This window comes from Macaca nemestrina, chromosome 16 (assembly GCF_043159975.1).
Source record: "Macaca nemestrina isolate mMacNem1 chromosome 16, mMacNem.hap1, whole genome shotgun sequence".
NCBI classification, from domain to species: Eukaryota; Metazoa; Chordata; class Mammalia; order Primates; family Cercopithecidae; genus Macaca; species Macaca nemestrina.
Window position 1 is genome coordinate 101565972 of NC_092140.1, and position 24644 is coordinate 101590615.

The 24644-nt window shown below is 45.7% G+C and overlaps 1 protein-coding gene and 1 pseudogene across 2 annotated transcripts in view; one reads left to right on the forward strand and one right to left on the reverse strand.

Moving 5' to 3' along the window:
* Positions 1–24644, reverse strand: part of LOC105490248 (spermatogenesis associated 13) — a 326039-nt gene that overhangs the window by 190304 nt on the left and 111091 nt on the right. The gene's annotated exons all lie outside the window — the stretch shown is intronic.
* On the forward strand, positions 737–1552 carry LOC105490247 (importin-7 pseudogene; annotated as a pseudogene).

The following is a 24644-nucleotide window of genomic DNA, read 5'->3' on the forward strand; positions in this document are numbered from 1 at the left end:
GGTCTGATACTCTGCAGCTGCCCTGGAAAGGCACCTTGCCCTTCTATCCACCTTGTCCTTCTGTTATGTTAGATACTGGGGGGGCTCTACACCTAGACTGTGTCCTCAAAGAGCTTTCAGCAACCTGCTCCCTGGGAGTCTGTAACTTCAGAGAAAGAAGTGTGGCTGTTACCTCCCTCATCTTACAGATAGGAAATGAATGAGAGAGATTCTAAGGTGGTGTCAGTAGACTACTAAAGACAACAAAAACACATTTTAATACACCAAATCTTTAAAAACCAAAAGTCAGTTTATCATCAGTTGCTTTCTCTGTATGAACTCTAGTAACTGCTTTCTTTGGTGAATTTACATGTTGCTGGGGGCTTAGAACACTCTGCTGCCCCAGCTCAGAGGAGGTTGGTGATGATTCTGACAAATCCCATTGCTTTGTGTGTGCCCAGAACCCCAGACCCATCCTTTCCTAGCTGGGGCCATGCTGGACGGCACCAGCATCTCACATGGCTCCTGAGCCTTCCTTTCCCATGGCCAAAGTCTGCCCAGGTTATCTCAAAAGCCTGAAAACAGGAAATGTGTTAGGGAATTAACAATGATCTCTGGGTGGAGGAGCTTTAAATGACTTATTTTCTGCTTTAAACATTCCTGTATATTCCCCAATGGGCCTTCACTGCCTTTGTAATTTTTATTAATCAAGAAGTTTCTCATGCTCTCATCTGGAAGAATCTGAAGCCCTATATACAAGACATTATCCGAGATGTTATTTTTCCACTGATGTGCACAGATGCCGACGAGGAACTTTGGCAAGAAGACCCCTACGAATATATACGCACAAAGTATGATGTGTTTGAAGATTTCCTTTCTCCTACCACTGCTGCCCAGACACTTCTGTTTACAGCCTGTAGTAAGAGGAAAGAGGTACTGCAAAAGACTGGGATTTTGTTACCAGATTCTTACAGAACCAAATGCTGACCCTCGAAAAAACGATGGAGCCCTGCATAGGATTGGCTCTTTAGCGGAAATACTTCTGAAGAAAAAGATCTGTAAAGATCAGACAGAATGCATGTTGCAGATTCATGTACTCCCTCTCTTCAGCAGTGAACTAGGCTACGTGAGAGCAAGGGCTTGCTGGGTACTTTACTATTTTTGTGAAGTGAAGTTCAAAAGTGATCAGAACCTTCAAACAGCCTTAGAGCTAACAAGAAGATGTCTGATTGATGATAGAGAAATGCTTGTGAAAGTGGAAGCTGCCATTGCCCTTCAAGTATTGATCAGCAATCAAGAAAAAGCTAAAGAATATATCATGCCATTCATCAGACCTGTCATGCAGGCTCTTTTTTGTATTACAAGAGAAACAGAAAATGGTGACCTTACCAATGTAATTCAGAAAATGATCCATGAATATAGTGAAGAAATTACTCCTATTGCAGTAGAAATGACACAACATTTGGCAATGACATTTAACCAAGTAATCCAGACGGGGCCAGATGATGAAGGTAGTGATGACAAAGCAGTTACTGCTATGGGAATTCTTTTTTTTTTTCCCCCCACTGAATGAGTCTCTTTTTATTTTCTTGGTGATCTCTTCCAGTTAACTACTTCCGTTGTAGGTGATGAAATGCGTCAGGCTCCACACTTCAGATGCTGGCACTGCTCTGAGCATGGTCTTTCCCTTTATTGCAACTCACAATCAAAACCTTTGATTCTTTTTTATATTCCAGTCCCAGAAGTAGTCTCCACTGTGGAAGTTAATTGATGAGTCGTAGCCTACGACCAGGCTCTAGCTCCTCCAGGAACACTACAAGATGAATTTAACTATGCATTAAACTAAAAGGTATTCTCTCAAATATTTGCTATGGGAATTCTTAATACAATTGACACACTGAGGGTAGTTGAAGATCATAAAGAGATAACCCAACAGCTCGAGGGAATCTGCTTACAGGTCATTGGTACTGTTTTACAACAACATGTCTTAGAATTCTCTGAGATCTTCTCTTTAGCGCACAGTTTGACATGTGAACAAGTGTCTCCACAGATGTGGCAGCTACCTTGTATTTGAAGTCTTTGAGCAAGATGGCTTTAATTATTTTACAGATATGATGCCCTTCCTTCGTAACTATGTAGCAGTTGATACAGACACACTTCTGTCTGACACCAATTATCTTGAAATGATATACAGTCTGTGCAAAAAGGTTTTTACAGGAGTTGCAGGAGAAGATGCAGAGTGTCACACAGCAAAATTGTTTGAGGTCATCGTTCTGCAGTGCAAAGGGCGTGGCATTGACCAGAGGAACTGGGGAGTGATGAAGATGATATTGATGAAGATGGGCAAGAATATTTGGAGATTCTGGCTAAGCAGGCTGGTGATGATGGAGATGGTGAAGATTGAGATGATGATGTGGAAGAGAATTTTCTGGAAGGCTATTCCACAATCATTGATAATGAAGATAACCCTGTTGATGAGTATCAGACATTTAAAGTTATCTTTCGAACGATTCAAAATCGTAATCCTGTGTGGTATCAGGCTCTGACTCATCGTCTTAATGAAGAACAAAGAAAACAGTTACAGTATACAGCAACTCTGACTGATCAAAGGAGAGCAGCCCATGAATCCAAAATGATTGAGAAGCATGGAGGATACAAATTCAGTGCCCCATTTGTGCCAAGTTCTTTCAACTTCGGAGGCCCAGCACCAGGGATGAATTGAGTTCTCTCTTTCTTTCCTGCCGTGTGACTGTAGTGAACAGCTTGTGTTCCTCCTAGTCGTGGTTCCAGAACTGGTTCATGTTATCTATTCTAAACTAATGATCAATAGATGGAAAAAGAAACAACAACCCCAGAGATGGGACCTGATCATGCAGCCTGGCACTGGAAAAGAAACCAGCCGGATTTTGGTCGGGGGGTAGGGGTTGGGGTTGGGGATGGGGGGTGGGGATGGGGGGTAGGGGTGGGGGGTGGAGATGGGAGGTAACTCAGGGGGCATATTTTCTTTATTTTTTGAAGAAAGTAAGATCCTGACTCTGAAGCTTCAAAGGGGAAGCTGTGGAAATCTGAAACAAGAGCGGATGTCAGGCAGCTTTTCCTTTTCTAAGGAAAAAATAGGCACGGGCTACAGGACTACTTAAAACGTCTCATTTACAGTATGAACTCAAAGGCAGATGTAGGCCGGGTGCGGTGGCTCAAGCCTGTAATCCCAGCACTTTGGGAGGCTGAGACGGGCGGATCACGAGGTCAGGAGATCGAGACCATCCTGGCTAACACGGTGAAACCCCGTCTCTACTAAAAAATACAAAAAACTAGCCGGGCGAGGTGGCGGCGCCTGTGGTCCCAGCTATTCGGGAGGCTGAGGCAGGAGAATGGCGTGAACCCGGGAGGCGGAGCTTGCAGTGAGCGGAGATCCGGCCACTGCACTCCAGCCTGGGAGACAGAGCGAGACTCCGTCTCAAAAAAAAAAAAAAAGGTAGATGTAATTTTTACACCTATGAGTATTTGCCCAATTTCTGTCTCTTCCTCACCATTGGGTATCTATTCTTTATACGTAAATAATATAAGATAATGATAGCCTTATTCAATCCTCATCATTTTCATTCATCATTGTTCCTGTGTAGATTATTGGACATTTATTGTAGCACTACATAACTCATTATAAAAATCTGTAAATGAATTAGCACTTTCATATTGAAACAAGCCTGCTAGCCTATGTATAAAATAGCAAAATGTTTGCTGTTTATAAAAAGATGTAATGGGGTGGGGGACAAGGGTAATTTCAAGTTATTAATTTAAAAATGAACTAGCAATTTTGTACCTGGTGACTTTGTGGTGCGCTAGCCTCTGACAGTGACTTGAACTCGGTATTGTAAAAAGGGGTTAGTGGTATTTCATTACGGCTAAAAGTGACAACTCCCTGTGTCCTGCTTTTCTTAAAGCTGTCAGTGTACAAGTGGGTGTCTGAATACCAGACCTTACTGTAACAAAATAAGAAAGGTGGTATCCAGAGCATATAAATTGGATCTAAAGTTCTGCTCTTAAAGAGTTCATCTATGAGTATGGCTAAACATCTGTATATGCAATCTATTAAAAGAACTGAATTCGGAAAAAAAATAAAAAGCAAGCAGGCACTCCTACTTCCTCCTTATCGTTTGTTATCTTGCAGTTTTCTTCCTCAGACCCAGACCCCAGGAAGCTTCCCACAGTCAGTACCATCCGCTCTTTCGTGACAGTGCTGTACCTGATTTCACCCCTGGGAGGAGAACTCAAGGTGCTTTTCTCTCCATCCATGTTTGGCCCCATTTCTTCTTGTAAACTGTAAGTAGCTGGTAGGCAAAGAAAACACGTGGCAGCCTCGCCAGCTTCTAAACATGTGCAAGGACTTTTTTAAGAGGATACCTTAATTTCGATTTTAAGCTTTTGTAGTAACAACAAGCCATTATGGAGCATTACGTTGTGCCAATTCATAAACAGTAGTATTTCACCTTCACGGAACCCAGGAACTGGATAATACTATTGTCCTCGCTTTTCACGTGAGAAAACAGAGGCAGAGGGTGGTGCAGTGGCTTACACAAGGCCAGGCAGCTAGTGAGTGGTGCAGCCAGATCTGAATCTAGGCAGCCTGACCCTGAAGACCACGCTCCTGATGAGTAAAAGGTGGAGAAATTTAACTCCTTTTACTTGTGGTTCCTACTGCTGCTGTGCCTGATAAGGACACAGGCAAGTAAAGACAACTTGGCCATAAATCTTCCCCAAAGAAAAGCAACACAGCCAAAGTGCCAAAGTTAGTGACCCAGGCGACTCGCCCAGAGCGTCTGCTTGGCAAAGGCGTGAGTCTTTCACAGTCCGCAGTGTTTCCCTGGAGTCACACTCCAATTTCTCAATAACCACTTACTAGGAAATTAAACAGTAGCAGTAGAACCCTGATTTTTTTTTTCAGAGGCGGAAACAGAATCCCAAGAGTTTCCGGGGAGGGAGGAAGGCACAGAGGGAGACAGGGCTGAGGATTGCCTAAACGCCTGATACACACCACAGCAGGCCTGCACCTGATCCATTCGCCCCCAAGACAGAGAAATAAACAGATCGATGGAACAACAGCCATTTGGTGATTGTTTCTTGTCACTCTGTGGGGGCAGGGCTGGGGACGGCTGGGAAACTGCAAGCTATCTGAAGAAAACTTCCGCATTTGCTCCCCCATGGAAAAGCTAATGGGAATTCTGTCTAAACGGCATGGTGTTTACTATCAGGACACAGTCCCAAAGCATTCTCCCGGCATGCGTAGAAAAAGCGTTCTCCTGGCATGCGTAGACTGACGGAGAATTAGCTCTGCCTGCCATGGACAGGAGCTGGCCGGTCTTGGGCCTTGGGAACTCTCCCAGGTTTCCTTCCTTGGCAGCCACAGCAGGAATCCTGAATTGTTTACAGTGAAGCCAGGAGATAAGACCATCACCGCAAGGAGTTCAGATTCTTTTGCTAAATTAGAAGAAACAGATGAGACAAAGCTTGCAAAGGGGCTCTGCTGTTTTAAGTCATGGGCTGCCTCTGAGGACCCTTTAGAGAGAGCTGTGGACACCATGCAGAGGTTCTCACAGACGTTGGCCTCAGCTGGAGCAAAAGCATTCCCCAGAAGAAGTTCTGAGAGATGCCCGTGAAGGTGGTATCCTACATGTCTGGGCTCACTGGAAAACATCTAGCAGCTTCTGAGAAAAAGTATGGTTTGCAAAGTCAAGTTTGGTCAATGTTTTCTTCTCCCTCAATATCAATTTGAAAATTTTTCTGTTGAATTTGTACACAATTTTTTTAAAATATTCCTGGGAACATTGCTCAAGAACCTTTTTTTTTTTTTTTTTCCTAGGGGCCCACCACAAACTGACCGTGTGACTTTGGGCCAGTTGCTTAACCTCCCTAAGGTTCCATTTTTCCCCTCTATAAAATGGGAATGTAAGTTAGTGTCAGCTGGGTGCGGTGGCTCATGCCTGTAATCCCAGCACTTTGGGAGGCCAAGCTGGGCAGATCACAAGATCAGGAGATCGAGACCATCCTGGCTAACATAATGAAACCTTGTCTCTACTAAATATACAAAAAATTAGCTGGGCACGATGGCAGGTGCCTGTAGTCCCAACTATTCAGGAGGCTGAGGCAGGAGAATCACTTGAAACCAGGAGGCAGAGGTTGCAGTGAGCCGAGATCACACCACTGCACTACAGCCTGGGCAACAGAACAAGACTCCATCTCAAAAAAAAAAAAAAACAAAAAAAACTCTATCAGTGTCTACCTGATAGAGTTATAAACTTTGTAAAGTTCGCACTTAACACAGGAAGTAGCACATGGTTAGTACCAAATAATAGTTAGTTCTTCTTCCTGTTGCTATTATTTGTTATTGAGAGGTGATTATGTGTTAGGTACCACACCAGGGCTAGAGATGGGTAAGACTATCATGTGGTCCCTGTCCCTAAAAAACAGAATCACGCAGTCCTGCTTGGGGTGTAGTACCTGAAGTTACCGCACCAGGATCACCAGGAACTTGGTGAAAATGCAGATTCTCAGGACCTACCCCAGACCCACTGGGTCAGAAACTCTGGGGGTGGGGCTTAGTCATCTGTGTTTTAATAAACCACCTAGGAGACTGACGCAGGCTACAAGCTTGGAATGAATAAGCCACATCTGACATGTGCTTTGTAACGATTCTACATTTCAGTGAATTGAGCTTCCTGTGCTTAGGAATTCCTTGGTTCCCGAATGTATCACGTATAAATAATCCACATGTGCCACGAGTAACTAGTAAGAGTAGTTTTGTAATTTTCAGAAACGCATAAGCAATTTTGCAGACATGACATTTTTCTGTTGTAAATTAGAAATAATTTATCTGCAAATTAGGGATTAGACCCCTGGTGGCAAAAAGAGACTGTGATGGGGAGTGAGTGCTCTCAGGCATAGAACAATGTCAGGTGGAGGAACACACAGTGCTTTTTCCCAGCACCTGGCTTCTCTGGTGGTGGTCTACGCTCAGGTTTGGAGTTCTGTGCTGTTCCAGATTTCCTCATAAGCTGCGGCTTCTGGTTTTCTGTTCTTAGAGTTTTGATCAACCAATTTATAATCTGTAGTTGGTTGTAACAAATGGAGCTGATAGCCAGAAAAATATATTACATACTTCTTTAAGATAACTAATATCATTCAAGTTTTTAAATGCCATTTTTTTGAAAAGTGAAATAATTTTTACAACGTGAGTTTGATGATGTGAGGTTTACCCGATTATATTGTCGATGCTGAATAAGATATACATTACTGGTACTATTAAAGAATATAAACAAAAAAATATTTCTTTACATAATGACATTCCAGTTCTAGGCAGGACCTACATAGACCAAACAAGTGAATGAAATTAACAGCAAAACTCAGGTCATTGCAGTGTCTTGGGAGGACGGTCACATCACAGTAAAGGAATGAGTTTGGGGTGTTTTTTTTTTTTTCCTCTTATTTTCTGTTTCTCTTTTTAAAGGCACTTAAAGGCTATTTTAGGAAGCCTCCTTTTGGGACAACAAAACTCAGAGAAAAATGTTGTAAGCAGGTCTAGAGAACTGGATGGTGACTACACCTCCTAAGGTCTACAATTTGCCCAGATCTATGCAGGAATGAATCAAAAACTGACATCACTAAAGTCATACAGAAATATATTTGATGAGGTATTGTCTAAATGGTGAGAAACTGTAAACCCAAACTGCATCATCTGTAGCGGCATAATAGTCCCGATACAATATTTGGTTATGGGTTAGCAAAGACAAGGATAACTAGGTTACAAAGCCAGGACAAGAGAGAGGAAAACCTGGACAAGGCCCAGTCAATGAGTCAATGATGGCTAATTCCTAAAATTGACACCAGACCACAGACACTGCCTCTATGAGATACACTATGTTCTATATCTACATATAGATTACTAAACCTGTATGTAGATTTGTTATTCCATCTACAGTGTAGGTACAGTTATTACAGAGCAGCAAATCTCTTTTGTTTTTATAAATGTAAAAACTACATTTATAAAAGTGCAGCATACTGATTATCTTAGTAAGCTTGGGCTGGCTCTAACAAAACTCCATAGACTGGGTGGCTTAAATAACAGACATGAACTTTGTTCAGAGTTCTGGAGGCTGGGAAGTCCAAGACCAAGATGCCCTCTGATTAAGTTCCCAGTGAGGGCTCTCCTCCCAGCTTGCAGACAGCTGCCTTCTCACTGTGTCCTCAGATGGCAGAGAGAGAGGACACAAGCTCTCTGGTGTCTCCTCACCTGATGGCATTAATGCCACTATGAGAACCCCATCCTCATGATCTCATCTAAGCCTAATTACCTCCCAAAGGCCCTTTCTCCAAACATCAGCACATGGTGGGGTAGGAATTCAACATACAAATTCTGGGGGACACAGTTAAGTCTATGGCAATGGTGAACCCCTCATGCTTCAGAGACCATTGGAACTAGGCTGAAATCCTACCTCAGTGACTTTGCATTTGTGAGTCATTGGGTACATGCATCACCCTCTCGAGACATTTCCTCTGTAAAATGAGGGTAAAATCAACTCCTAGACAGAGTTGTTGTGGGGACTGCCCGAGATAGTGTAGACCAAGTGCAGGAGATAAGTGCAAGGCACAAAGCACAGGCCCAGGAAATGCTACTGCGGCAGCCACCCTCCAAGATGCCCCTCGATCCCCGCCTGCTGCTGTCCAGGCCTTTCAGCTCTCAATGTGTGTGTCTCCCAGTTCTGTGTCCCCCGTCTTGGAGGATGGCAGCTGCAGTCAGCAGCCGTCTTCTGATGGAGGTGGGCCTTTGGGGGGTGATGAGTCATGAAAGCAGAGTCCTCATGATGGGACTAGCGCCTGAGAGCTCATTTGCTCTGTCCACCACGCGAGGACACAGTGAGAAGATGCCACCCAGGAAAGCAGGAGCTCACCAGACGCTGAACCTGCTGCCACCTTCATCTTAGATTTCCCAGCACACAAAACTGTGGGAAATTTCTGTTGTTCGTGAGCCACTCAGTTCACAGTGTTCTGTCATAGCAGCCTGAATGGTCTAGGACATCTGTATACTCACCTCCCACAGTGACAGAGCTGAGCTGGGACCCCAACAGGACACTGCACAAATGATGGCGTGTGACTTCAGAGACTAGATCATAAGGTGCTGTGGCTCTCACCGTGTCCTCTCCCGAGTCACCCGCTCCGTGGCTCTCACCATGTCCTCTCCCGAGTCACCCGCTCCGTGGCTCTCGCCCTGTACTCTCCCGAGTCACCCGCTCCGTGGCTCTCACCGTGTCCTCTCCCGAGTCACCCGCTCCATGGCTCTCGCCCTGTCCTCTCCCGAGTAACCCGCTCCGTGGCTCTCACCGTGTCCTCTCTCGAGTCACCCGCTCCATGGCTCTCGCCCTGTCCTCCCAAGTCACCTGCCCCGTGGCTCTCACCCTGTCCTCCCGAGTCACCCGCTCCGTGGCTCTCACCCTGTCCTCCCGAGTCACCCGCCACGTGGCTCTCGCCCTGTCCTCCCCTGAGTCACCCGCTCCGTGGCTCTCGCCCTGTCCTCTCCCGAGTCACCCACCCCGTGGCTCTCACTGTGTCCTCTCCCGAGTCACCCGCTCCGTGGCTTTTGCCCTGTCCTCCCGAGTCACCCGCCCCGTGGCTCTTGCCCTGTCCTCCCGAGTCACCCGCCCCATGGCTCTCGCCCTGTCCTCCCCTGAGTCACCCGCCCCGTGGCTCTCACCCACCTGTTCCGTGGCTCTCACCCTGTCCTCTTCCGAGTCACCCGCCCCGTGGCTCTTGCCCTGTCCTCCCGAGTCACCCGCCCCGTGGCTCTCACCCTGTCCTCTCCTGAGTCACCCACCCCGTGGCTCTCACCCTGTCCTCTCCTGAGTCACCCGCTCCGTGGCTCTCACCCTGTCCTCTCCTGAGTCACCCGCCCCGTGGCTCTCACCCTGTCCTCTCCTGAGTCACCCGCCCCGTGGCTCTCACCCTGTCCTCTCCTGAGTCACCCACCCCGTGGCTCTCGCCCTGTCCTCCCCTGAGTCACCTGCTCCGTGGCTCTCGCCCTGTCCTCTCCCGAGTCACCCGCCCTGTGGCTCTCACTGTGTTCTCTCCCGAGTCACCCGCTCCGTGGCTTTTGCCCTGTCCTCCCCTGAGTCACCCACCCCGTGGCTCTCGCCCTGTCCTCCCGAGTCACCCGCCCCGTGGCTCTCACCCACCTGTTCCGTGGCTCTCACCCTGTCCTCTCCCGAGTCACCCACCCTGTGGCTCTCACCCTGTCCTCTCCCGAGTCACCCGCCCCGTGGCTCTCACCCTGTCCTCTCCCGAGTCACCCGCTCCGTGGCTCTCACCCTGTCCTCTCCCGAGTCACCCGCTCCGTGGCTCTCACCCTGTCCTCTCCCGAGTCACCCGCCCCGTGGCTCTCACCCTGTCCTCTCCTGAGTCACCCGCCCTGTGGCTCTCGCCCTGTCCTCCCCTGAGTCACCCGCTCCGTGGCTCTCACCCCGTCCTCTCCCGAGTCACCCGCTCCGTGGCTCTCACCCTGTCCTCTCCCGAGTCACCCGCCCCGTGGCTCTCACCCTGTCCTCTCTTGAGTCACCCGCCCTGTGGCTCTCGCCCTGTCCTCCCCTGAGTCACCCACCCCGTGGCTCTCACCGTGTCCTCTCCTGAGTCACCCGCTCCGTGGCTCTCGCCCTGTCCTCTCCCGAGTCACCCGCCCCGTGGCTCTCGCCCTGTCCTCTCCCAAGTCACCCTCTCCGTGGCTCTCACCCTGTCCTCTCCTGAGTCACCCACTCTGGAGGAGGCCAGCTGCCAGGTTGTAAGGACAGGAAAAGTGTGCTCAGGAGAGATCCATGGGGTAGGAGCTGAGGCTGCCTGCCAGCCACCAGCACTGACCTGCCAGCATCTGAGTGAGCCACCTGTGAAGTGGCCCTTTTATTCCTGGTCAAGCCTTCAGATGAATATGGCCTCCGCTGACGCCCTGACCACAACCCCCTGAGAAACCTGGAACCAGAAGCACACAGGCAGGGCACCCGTGTTCCCGACCGTTCTGACACTGCGTGGGATGATGAATGTTCATTGCTGTTGTAAACCAGCAGTCTCCCGCCTTTTTGGCACCAGGGACTGGTTTTGCAGAAGACAGTGTTTCCACGGACGCGAAGGGAGACAGATGGTCTGGGGATGAAACTGTTCCACCTCAGATCATCAGGCATGAGTTAGATTCTCATGAGGAGCACGCAACGCACATCCCGCGCATGCGCAGTTCGCAGTAGGGTTCATGCTCCTGTGAGAATCCAATGCCCCGATGACCTGACGGGAGGCAGAGGTCAGGCGGTAAGCCTCACTCGCCTTCTGCGGTGCAGCCAGGTTCCTCGCAGGCCACGGACCAGGGCCAGTCTGTGGGCTGCGGACCCTGTCGTAAGCTGCTGACTCGTGGGGCTATTTGTTATGCAGAAGTTGGTCATGGACATAACTAGAGTCACTGCTGCCATGACTGCTGCTGTGACAGGCACCTGGTAGACCCAACTAATACTTGCAGTCAAAATTGTGTTGTTCCAGGATCCTCTCGTGCTCAAAGGTCTTCTGAATGCATTCATTAATTTTGCCATGTCAAAACACAGGGCCAGACGGCCTCCGCGGTCATTTCCTCTTCTATCTCTTCTATGCAGGAGCATCTACAGCAAACAAGATACCTTGTCTTCTCCCCTGAAAGAATGTTTCTAGAAATTCCTCCTGTCAGAGTCTCCAGGACTCAACCTGGGCCGGATTCAAAACAAAACCAAGGGGCCGGGTGCAATGGCTCACGCCTGTAATCCCAGCACTTTGGGAGGCTGAGGTGGGTGGATCACCTGAGGTCAGGAGTTCGAGACCAGCCTGACCAACATGGAGAAACCCCGTCTCTACTAAAAGTACAAAAATAGCCAGGTGTGGTGGTGCATGCCTTTATTTCCAGCTACTCAGGAGGCTGAGATAAGAGAATCACTTGAAACCAGGAGGTGGAGGTTGAGGTGAAACGAGATCGCGCCACTGCACTCCACCACTCCATCTCGAAGCAACAACAACAACAACAACAACAACAAAAACCAAGCAGAGTTTGACCCTGAGCTTCTTCAAAAATAAAAAATCGAATACAGAAGAAATCATCTGAATTTAAAAACAAAAAATTGACAGCCTTGAATAACTGCAGCAGCCAGTTGACAGCCTGAGATGCCAAGAGAACAGTGGAGGCAGCACCAGGCCAAGTGTGTGCTGACCAGCTCTCTTTCCTGCTCACCAAGTGGTCTGCTGTGGGAAGGCACTGTGACAGGCTCTACATGTGTGCACACGTGCACACACACACGCACACGTGCACACACACACGCACACGTGCACACACACACGCACACGTGCACACATGCATGCATCACGTGCACACTGAATTAGCCTCTATATGCTCGCATATTGGTTTTCAATCAGTTCTAACTCTCAGAAAGCAATGAGAAAAATTCACAATCAGATTGGACAGACCCCCACAAAGAGGAATATCACTTGTTCTTTTGCAGGATTTCAAAAAACTGGCGGGCAGTCTCTCCAAAAGCTGTTTCTCCAAAGCTTCTGTTGCATCTTGTAGCACATCTGAATTATACAATCTAACCAAAGTCTACATTTGTCCCTCGATACTGCATATGAATGTCTTGCACCACTTAGATAATCACCAATAAGAAACTGAATTACTCTTCCACATTCAAACTTGTAGAAAACATTTTCATCCCTCAAGTAATCTGTATGAAAGATCAAACTCATAACCAGGGAGGACACTTTGCAAACTTGTAACACATCCTTGATACTTGTGTTGGTGTTTATATAACTATATTTTCTTTTTTTTTTTTTTTTGGAGACCGAGTCTCACTCTTGTCGCCAGGCTGGAGCGCAGTGGTGTGATTTCGGCTCACTGTAACCTCCAACTCCCTGGTTCAAGCAATTCTCCTGCCTCAGTCTCCCGAGTAGGTGGGATTACAGGTACGCACCACCACGCCCAGCTAATGTTTGTATTTTTAGTAGAGACGGGGTTACACCATGTTGGCCAGGATGGTCTGAATCTCCTGACTTCGTAATCTACCTGCCTCAGCCTCCCAAAGTGCTGGGATTACAGGCGTAAGCCACCATGCCCAGCTTTATTTTCTTGTTTCATGTAAAAAGATAATACGCTTGCTTTACAGAAGTAGCTTTATTTACTTATCTTAGTGATTCTCGTGCCTCAGCCTCCTGAGTAGCTGGGACTACAGGCAAGTGCCACTACGCTCAGCTAATTTTTGTATTGTTAGTAGAGATGGGATTTCACCATGTTGGCCAGGTTGGTCTTGAACTCCTGACCTCAAGTGATCCATCTGCCTTGGCCTCCCAAAGTGCTGGGATTACAGGCATGAGCCACTGCACCCGGTCCCAGAAGTAGCTTTAGAAAACATCTGATTCAAGAAAATTGGTGCCACTACTAAGGATGATTTGAACCAAAGTAACTTTTGCCTAGGATATTAAATAACTGATGTAAAAATATGTTTTCCTTTGGGACGTGCAGATACAGTGGTTTGCACATAGCGGTTTACAAAACTAAAAGTGGACATTATGCGGTTAGCCTTTTAAGTAACATTTCAGGAAACTTTAGGAAAGAGAGCCGAGAAGTTCCTTAGTGACAGCATTTGTTCTCGTTTCTGGAGGAGGCTATGCCTGGGAACCCAGGCTTCCAGGAAGCCAGACTTCCTTGGCTGTGACTCATTACAGTAAGGACTCCCACCCCGTTGAGTCTGCCAGAATGAATTATAAATCAGTAGAATTCTAGAAAGCTCTCAGGGAAATCTGAACCATAGAAAGGAAGACTTAGCAACAGAGCAGTGGAAACAGAATAAGAGAGTAAATGCACGGGTAAGAATCTGAAGCAACCACAGCAAAGACCAAATCATACAACCACCAGACACGGAGGGTCTTGCAGAAGAAGGCTGAGTGCCCAGCCCATGAAGGCAGAGAACAGAGAACTGTGGAACAAGACTGAGAAAACAGAGACTAGGACTCAGATATCAGCACCTCCTGTTACACAGTGATAATATAACAACCAAACAGCTGTAATGGGCTGTTTGTGTTTAGCTGATCAGAACAGAACATTTTGTTCATTTATTCCACAAACGTTTACTGGGTTTTTTTTTTGTGTGTATACCTGGCACAAGAAATGGGATGCAAAAATGGATTGCATCCTTGCTACTTTCGTGGCTGAGCATGAGAATTCAATTCCTCAGCATGGGAAGTGCAAGGATGAACAAAGCACAGTGTATATGGAGCTCAAGTTCTGGCTGGAGATAAAACACGTGTAGGATTGATTGTCCTACAATGTGGGGAGCGCTGCAGAGGGGCACAGAAGGTGCTGTGGGGGCAACAAGAGCAGAGTAGCAAACTGACCCAGTGAGTTAAGGGTAGATTTTTATTGTAAATGGAAAATGTTTAGGTCAAACCATACAGCTTTGCTGCAATGCCAGAGGAGAGAACAATCTGTCTTAATTGGTGTCTGGCCAATAACTCAGCTCTGCAAGAGGGAATGGGGGGCAGAAGTGCAGAAAGGAAAGGACATTTCCACTGTAAGTGAGACTGAAGGACAGCCTAGAGAGTGTCCTATGGGCCAACTAGAGAAGATGCATCAACTGTATAAAAACACTACTCTTAGAAGATGAGGCCAAAGAACTACCATTTACCAACTGTCAAGGACAAGAGTCTTTATGTAATTCAAAACGATCTAGAGAATGTAAAAATGAGGAAGTGCTTCAACTGATTGGATAGATGCAGTATAACCTCAATACCAACATCAAACAAGGACAACACAAATGGGGAGATTATGAGTTAGTCTGCATTATAAGCACGGAGGCAAAATAGTGAAATAAGATATTAGCAAACAAATGCTAAAAATCTATTTTAGAATAGCTATCATGACCAAGTAGGATATGCAAGGATGGTTTCACATTGGAAAGCAAAGGAAAAAATGATCAATTTGATGACATTAAAATATGGAAGCAGGCTGGGCGTGGTGGCTCACGTCTATAATTCCAGCACTTTGGGAGGCCAAGGCAGGCGGATCACTTGAGTCCTGGGGTTTGAGACCAGCCTGGGTAACACAGTGAAACCCCATCTCTACAAAAAATACAAGTTAGCCAAGTGTGGTGGTATGTGCCTGTGGTCCTAACTACTCAGGAGGCTGAGGTGGGAGGATTACTTGAGCTGGGAAGGTTGAGGCTGCAGTGAGCCATGACTGCACCACTGCACTTCAGCCTCGGTGACAGAGCAAGACTCTGTTTCTGGGGTTGGGGGTGGGGAGCAGGACGGAGACGATGCAATCAAAGTACCCCTGGAAGGATAGATTCCAGGAGGCAAGATTCATGTTAAGAGAGATAAAATAATGAGTATCTGAATTAAGATACTAGCAGTAGAGATGGAGAGGATGGAAGATACTACGGTTTGTCAGAAATGTTTTTTTCCACTAGCCTCTTCTATTATTTTTATTAATAAAGAGGGAGTTGGCTGTGTGTGGTGGCTCATGCATGTGTCTGGCCTCTTTGGGAGGTCAAGGTGGGAGGATCACTTGAAACCAGGGGTTCAAGACCAGCCTGGGCAACACAGCAAGACCCCATTTCTAGAAGAATACAAAAAAAATTAGCCATTCATGGTGTCAAGTATCTCTAGTCCCAGCTACTCGGGAGACTGAGGTAGGAGGATCACTGGAGCTCAGGAGTTCGAGGCTATGACTGCATCACTGAAGTTCAGCTTGGGCAACAGAGCAAGACCCCACCTCAAAAAAAAAAAAAAAAAAAAGGAGATAATCAAGAATATGCTATGTGCAGAGATGGTGCAAACATATTTCAGTCTTTAGCAGGGATCCAAAAACCTTGGTGTTTATTCTTCACTTCCTTATCTCAGGTCAGTTACTGGGTGGAAAGATCTGCCCGTTCCTATGTGTAATCTGCTTTACAGTTTCTACAGTTATTGCTCAGTTATCCTAGGTTACATACGTATTCCCCAAATAGCTTATAAGAACCTCATCAGCAGAGGCATGGTTGTTTCCTTTCCGTGTCCCCAGGATCTAGCAGTGTCTGGCCCATGGCAAGTGTTCAATAAAGGTTTGATGAATGAATAATAACTGGTTATTTACCCACAACCCCTGCTTCTGCACCACCTTAGGAGGCAGTAAAGATTAGGCTTAGATTGGGGGCTGATGCAGATTTAGGTGGAGCAATTCATCTCGATAGGAGCCAGCAGAGTCAAGGGGTTTGGAGTCAACTCATGGACATATTTCAATATTAAGTGAGCGTGGATCTGTTTCCATCAATCCTAGTCCTAAAATGCAGTCCCCTCCCAAGGTTTGTCCTCTCTTTCCCCTTATTCCCTATAGAATTCATTGCACAAGGGAGAATGAGGTCTGAGGTAGAGCCATCCTCTCCTCCCCTCCTCACTCCATGACCAATGCTCCCGAGGCTGGCAGAGCCGAGCTGGTTCTGGGAGAGCCGGCTCAGCGGGCAGAACACAGCTGCATTGATTCCGTGTGCTCCAGTTTTTACTGCTCCCACTTCCTCTGGAAAGCCAGAGAAGGTAAAGAAACAAAGTGCCATTATTCACCCTATAGCTGGAGTGATGTAGTTAACAATAAAGTCAGCCAAAAATGGAAACAAAATGCCATGTCCCCCTGCCAGATTTGCAATTCTAAAAGCATAACAGCATCTGAGATTGAAAGAAAATTAGTTCTCGCATGGAATGGGAGTGAAAACTTGATATAAACTTTCTGTAAGGCCATTTGGCAATGTGTATGGAAAGCCTTAAAAAGATGCCACCTTTGATTCACCAAGTTCACTTCTAGAAATGTATCCCAAGGAAACAGCTGGTGACGGGCACAGGTGATACTATTCCTGCAGTTATATTCATTGCAGGTGTATTTACTAGAGTAAAATGTACAAACAACCTCGTAGGGGTGCTGGTTAAGGGAATTACAGTCTATCCATGTAATTGGGAGTGGTGGGGGGGTGGGGAAGGCTCCAAAAGGATAGGGTTAGTATCAGGTCATTTTTAAAAGTTTCCATCGTTTCTAGTTCCGATTGAATATGGCTGACTCAGGACAAGAAAAAAACTCAAGTGTCTCTATCTACCTCTACCTCTGCCTCTATCTCTATCTTGTCACCCTTCTAAGACCTCCAATTGACAGTAAGGGAAAACAGAAGAGAATTAATGGCCAACATTAAAGAAAGCTGGAGTGTGGGAGCAATCCCATTACTGGGTATATACCCAAAGGATTATAAATTATGCTGCTATAAAGACACAGGCACACGTATGTTTCTTGTGGCACTATTCACAATAGCAAAGACTTGGAACCAACCCAAATGTCCATCAATGACAGACTGGATTAAGCAAATGTGGCACATATACACCACGGAATACTATGCAGCCATAAAAAAGGATGAGTTCATGTCCTTTGTAGGGACATGGATGAAGCTAGAAACCATCATTCTGAGCAAACTATCACAAGGACAGAAAACCAAACACCACATGTTCTCACTCATAGGTGGGAATTGAACAATGAGAACATGTGGACACAGGAAGGGGAACATCACACACCGGGGCCTGTTGTAGGGTGGGGGAGGGATAGCATTAGGAGAAATACCTAATGTAAATGACAAGTTAATGGCTGCAGCAAACCAAGATGGCACATGTATACATACGTAACCAACCTGCATGTTGTGCACATGTACCCTAGAACTTAAAGTATAATTTAAAAAAAATTAAAAAAAAAATTTTTTTTTTAAAAAAGAGAGAGCTGGAGTGCAGGCTACAAGCAGGGAAGAGAGATTTTTAAACATTTCTGGAAGACAAAGCAAATGCAAGTGTGCTGCTAGGTGAAACCCAGGAGAGTCAACTGCAGCCCAGACTAGTCACCTTAGAAGGGGTGGGAACGTGGGCTCCAATCTTTCTGAAAAATCCCAAGGAATTCTGGGCTTGGGGCCTCCAGGCTGGAAAGGCGAGACGAGGAAAGGTGCGGAGCTGCAGGAGCTGTCTGGATGCTGCCTAGGAGTCCCAGTATCAGGCTCTCCCGCCCCTCTGCCGTGAAACGCAGCTAGCATTTACTCCCAGGCTCCAAACTGGAGGGTTCTTCCAAACAGAAATTAAGTAAACTGCCTCAGGAGAATCCTGGCTGCAAGGGTGTGTTGGCAAAAGCCCCTCCGTAAAGCGGTTTCCTTCAGTGAGCAGGTCCCGCTTCACAGAGTCCTGGGCAGGCTCCCATCCTAGGGCTGCACTCCTCAAAGCCCACGCACCCACAGTGAGTCACAGAGGCCTTTATTGTAAAATATGAACAGGCACACGTCCCACTTGGGGTTAAGTCCAACGCGGAGAGAACAAGAAACTGCGGGTTAAGCCTAGGTACAAAGGTGCAAAGGGAATCAGAGGAAGAACTGCTGGGGCATGAATGTGTCTCCCGAATTCACGTGTTGACATTTAATCAACAATGTGTTGGTGTTAAGAGCTGGAGCCCTTAGGAGGTGATTAAATCAAACCCTTATGGACTAGCAACCTTCTAAAAGGGCTTGAGGAGTGTGTCCTCCCTTCCCCCGCAGCCAGGTGACAGCATAGCATTCACCCCTCCGGAGGGCACAGCAGCAAGTCCCCTCTCGGAAGCCAAGATCAGGCCCTTCCCAGACACCGAGCCTGCCAGTACCATGATCTTGGATTCCCAGAATCCAGATCTGAGAAATCAATTTCTGTTCTTTATAAATAACCCAGTTTGTGGTATTTTACTATAGCAGCACCAATGGACTAAGATAAGAACTAAGCATAATAATTAAAATTGTGAGGAGCACCAGAATAGTGCAAGTGAACATCTTCCATACCAGGACTCAAAAAATACCACCTAGATTTAACATACCAATAGAGCAGTACACATCTTATTCGAGTTCTGTGAGAGTTACCACCAAAGTCTAAAACAGAAAGATGAGAAGAGGCTGCCCTGGGGTCCAGGAACCCCTCTCTACTCCCATTTTTTTTCTTACCAAGTTTCAATAAAAACTGAAAATGCAGGGAAGAAACGCTGCTGTAGACACTGTCATTGGGCTTTTCTATTTCCTATGTGGAATTCACAGACATATAAATATAAGCGTGTTAAGAGCGGGCATGGAGGTCCCTTCGGTGAGGAGGTGATTTTTCTCTATGAAAGTCCATAAACTCAGAGTCGACACTATTTCCTTTTCATATTTTCTGAGAGAAACAGCTGAAGTCAAAAGCAAGTATGTTTGCTTTTATTCCTTTCTAGGGCCGTGGGTATCTCTTTGTAACATTTGGCAACCATTTTTCAGGCTCCTTGGGACAACACACTTTAGAGATTGTGATGAAGAGTGCTTGTTTCTCCGGGGACAGTCTTCACTGGGCCTGCGTACGGACCGCCATGGCCACATAACCGCGACTGAGTGGAGAACCAGCCTCGAGCTTTTTTATTCTTTTCCTCTTATTCAAAAGGGCACTAGAGTACCCAGCCGCTGTGAGATCGTCTTGCATTTCACTTTCCTCCTAGACTTCATATCTGCTTTAATTTCTAGTATTTCCTTCCCCTGATAGAGCTGTCAAAGCTCTATTTATTCCCGCCGCTGTTCTGGCAAGCAGACATTTCTTCCTTTTTCTTCCCCGTCCTTATCATCTTTTCACGTTTGTGCGTAATCTGAAGGTTCCCAGAAATATAGTTTTCAGAGAGGAAATGTACTAGAATCCTATCAGTCAGTTCTCCGAGTGCTCGGAAGAGTGCACAGACATGACTACACGGCTGCCTTTTGAATCCGTGACCCCGTATTTGCTGAAACTCACTCGATCTGGTTTATCTGGAATCTTCAGTGAATTTAGGAACAAGATTTTTCTGTTGTTGTCTCTTTCTCTACAGGACTACCCATTATCCCCATGTCTTGGTTTTATAGCTGTCGTGTGGGACCTCTGTAAAGTGCACAGGGCCCTCACCTTGAACTTGTTTGTTAAGTTTGCCCTGGAACGAGAGCCAGCTCTGTTGGCCCCAGCACCAGGGGATTCCACATTGGAAACAAACAATCACCGAATTGTAAGTACTTAGACCCAGTGACACACAAAGCGGGTGCTGTTCTGGGCATGTGGCTGGTGACCCACTGCTGAGCAATGCAGCGACAGGCTTGGTCACTGCTGCACAACTGCTCAACTGAAGTGAGGGGACAGGAAACCAAAAACCTGCCAGGATTCCCACCCATGTCAATGGTGGAATGGTGTGCATTTTCATATACAAGGAAAAGTTGAGTGTGGAGAAAAATAACTTTTGGTTTCTAACAGAGGAGAGATAAAAGATGGGGAAGATTTCTTTTACTTAGAAATCTTGGGCCAGGTATGGTGGCTCACAACTGTAATCTCAATGCTTTGGGAGGCCCAGGCAGGAAGATCACTGAGGCCAGGAGTATGAGACCAGCCTGACAAGGCATAGAGAAGCCCTGTCTGTACAAAACGGTAAAAAGTCAGCCAGACACAGTGGTGCACACCTGGTGTCCGTGCTACTTGGGAGGCTGGGGCAGGAGGGGTGCTAGAGTCCAGGAGCTCAAGGCTGCGGTGAGCCATGATCATGCCACTGCACTCCAGCCTGAGTGACAGAGAAAAGAAAACAAAAGAAATCTTCTTTGGGCTCCTATAATGAAGTACCACAGATTGGGTAGCTTCAATGGCAGAAATGTATTTCTCACAGTTCTAGAAGCTGGAAGTTCAAGATTAAGGTGTCAGCAGGCTTCTTCTGAGGCCTCCCTCCTTGGTTTGCAGGTGGCCGTCTTCACCTTGCGTCTTCACAAGGTCTACCCTCTGTGTGTGTCTGTGTCCTAATTTCTTAAGAGACACCAGCTGACTGGATTAAGGCCCACCATGAGGACCTCATTTTAACTTAATCAGCCCTGTAAAGACCCTGTCTCCAAATACAGTCACATTTGGAGGTACTGGGAATTAGGGCTTTGACATGTGAATGTTAGGGGGGACACAATTAGACCCTTAACAGAGAGCTTTTATGTGCTTTCCATTTCTATCCTTTCCTCCATTTCTATTGTAAAGCACATCCTCTGTAGGCCTATTTGAGCTGCTTCAAATCCCACCCTTTTCTTTTTCCACTCATTCAACATCTATTTATCAAGTTTATGTATCAGGCTGTCTCATTGTGCTTGGTGCTGGTGATCACAGAATGACTCCTGCGACTGAGAAGAAATAGGTATGTAAAAAAAAAAAAAAAAAAGTAAGAAGTCAGGCGCAGTGGCTCACACCTGTAATCTCAGCACTTTGGGAGGCTGAGGCAGGTGGATTACTTGAGCCCAGGAGTTTGAGACCAGCCTCGACAACATGGCAGAACCCCATTTCTACCCCACCCCAATACAAAAAATAAAAATAAAAATTAGCCGGCGTGATGGTGTGCACCTGTAGTCCCAGCTACTCTGGAGGCTGAGGTGGGAAAATCCATTGAGCCTGAGAGATGGAGGTTGCAGTGAGCTGTGATCATGCCACTGCACTCCAGCCTGGGCAACAGAGTGAAACTCTGTCTCACAGAAACAAAACAAAACAACTGTAAGAAGCCAAGAGGTGCCATAGTGGAGGTAAGAATAAAATTTGTGGAGTTCAGAAGACAAGTGACTCCTTCTGCCTGGAAGCAGGCAAGTCTGAGAAGAGAAGATGACAAGCAGTTCCTAAAAGGATGGACATGAGACTGGCAGGCAGAGAAAATGGAGATGACACCATGCTAGAAAAGAGGAATAAAAAATCACAGAGCACAGGTGTGTGAAAGGGTTTGGCATGGCCTCCGGCGAGGAGCTGGGGGAGTGAGCATGAATGAAACTGGAGAGGAGGCTGCAGCCAGACTAAGAAAATTAGGACTTTATCCAGAGTTTAAAACATTTAACTAACAAGTTATTATATCAAAATCTATGGCACTTGCTATGTGCAAAGCACTGTTTTTAGATTATTTAGATAGATCCTCAGTTAATTGTGCCTTATTAATTAGACTCTTAGCTCAAAGATGGGACCTTCCCGTAATACTTTATTTGCATTCCACGTGCCCCTCTCATTGTCACTGTGAAGGAGTAAATGAAAAGGAATAGGCTTCTTTCCAAAGAGCTCTTGTCTCTAAGGGATGCTTTGTATCTATCCATGAAGATGAAGATACCTGCATATGTGGGTATACACAAAACACTTTCCCTTAACTGCATATTTAAATATATGGTTAAGGGAAAGTGTTTTAAGGACTAGTGGACTTATGCCTGCCTTGAGAATTATAAAATCAAACCTCTCTAAAAATTGAGTGGCCTAAATTGCTTTTTCATTTTATAGACTGATGGAACCAAGATCCCTTTAAATTAAGATGAAGTAAAATCCTTTTTGTCAAAACACCAAACGTTCTTTCAAAAAAAAAAAAAAAACCCATTCTAGCTTTATATTGTTCAACAAATCCAAACTGTTCACCCCACTGTGACCTTTCCTTACTGGGATTTTCTCAACACGTACACATGTAGTGAGCAGCCTGACACAGACATTCTCAAACCTGTCATCTACAGCCAACAGTTTTACGGAAGTAATTTCATTTATAAAATCATTAAAACCACAACGTTCCTATGTCCCCACCAATGAGAAAGGCTGCAGGAAACCAGTAAGTAAGCGTTCAAAGTGCTGGAATCCGCTCTACTTAGAATCACTCCTCATCAGCTAATCACAGAGAAAGTGACACGTCTGAACAGCGCTGGTGTGAGGACACCCCCTTTAAGATTTTCCCCCTTGGGAATAATGGCACGGCAGCTCTGGACACCACCCTGTAACTCTGAAAGGGATGAAAATTCTCTGTAAAGGGATGTAGATGCTTGAGCGTGGGCTTCTCTGCAGGGAAACCCTCTCTCACTACCCTCTTATCCTTCCTCCCTTCTTTCCCTGCCACTGGAAAATAGCACCTTCTGCCAATTTTGTTGTTACAATATGTAGACATACAGATACATCTGGTGCACCTATATGTAATTACATATAGACAGTTATACAAGCCATATGTTTAAATAACATTTTGGTGCTCTGGCAGGCATTTTTTACCATATGCATTTTCTTTTTCTTTTCTTTTTTACTTTCTTTTTTTTTTTTTTTTCTTTTTCTTTCTTTTTTTTTTTTTTTGAGACAGGGTCTTGCTCTGTTGCCCAGGCTGGAGTGCAGTGGTGTAATCACAGCTCAGTGTAACCTCAAACTCTTGGTTTCAAGCCATCCTCCCACCTCAGTCCCTTAAAGTGCTGAGATTCAGGTGCAAGCCACCGCACCCAGCCCATACTGTACAGGATGGGACAAACAGCAACACTATCGGCATTTTCAAATTGTAAGTGTGTAAAGACTAGACATAGGTAAAGAAAATAAACTGGTAATAACCTGGTTTAGCAGCTGTGGAGTATGTAGGGAAGTCAATAACTACTCTGTATTTGTTCATTTCCCATTTTGGCATATTCAGAACTATCTTTAAAGTGAAGTTCATGAGATTCTTCTGCCCTCATTATGCCGGACAATGAAACCCAAGAATGACTTAACATATGTAATTTATTATTTTTAAATTTACCTCGTAAAAAATTGTTTAACTCATCTCTTCAACAAAAGGTGCTGGGAAAACAGGATAGCCACATGCAAAGGAATGAAGTTGAGTCCTTATTTTACACCATATACAAAAACCAGCTCAAAATGGGTTAAAGACCTGAAACTAAAATTCCTAGAAGGAAAACACAGGGAAAAGGCTCCATGATGTTGGTTTTGGCAAAGATTTCCTGGATATAACACCAAAAGCATAGGCAACAAAAGCAAAAATAAACTAATGGGATTAGGTTGAAATTATGTTGAACTTAAAAATTTCTGTGAAGCGGCTGGGCGTGGTGGCTCACGCCTGTAATCCCAGTAAGGAGTTTGAGACCAGCCTGGCCAACCTGGTGAAACCCCATCTCTACTAAAAATATAAAAATAGCCAGGCTTGGTGGGGGGCACCTGTAATCCCAGCTACTCAGGAGGCTGAGGCAGGAGAATTACTTAATCCCAGGAGAAGGAGGTTGCAGTGAGCCAAGATTGGGCCACTGCACTCCAGCTTGGATGACAGAGTGAGACTCCATCTCAAAAAAAAAAAAAAAAAAAAAAAATCTGTGAAGCAAAGGAAAAAACCAACTATCTAAAAAGGCCACTTACAGAATGGGAGAAAATATTTGCAGACCATGTATTTGATGAAGAGTTAATATCCAGAATATATAAAGAACTCCCACAACTCAACAACAACAACAAAAACAAATAACCCAATTTAAAAATGGATAAAGGACTCGGATATGCATTTCTCTAAAGAAGATATGCAAATAGCCAAGAAGCACATGGAAAGATGTTCAACGTCATTATAAATTAGCAAAACGCAAATCAAAACCACAATGAAATACACTCACACCTGTTAGAACGGCTACAATCAAGAAAAACAGAAAATAACAACTGCTGGTAAGGATGTGAAGAAATTGGAACCCTATGCGCTGTTGGTGGGAATGGAAAATGGTGCAGCTACTATGGAAAAAGTATAGAAATTTCTCAAAAAATTAAAAATAAAATCACCATATGATCCAACAATCCTACTTCTGGGTGTATCTCCAAAA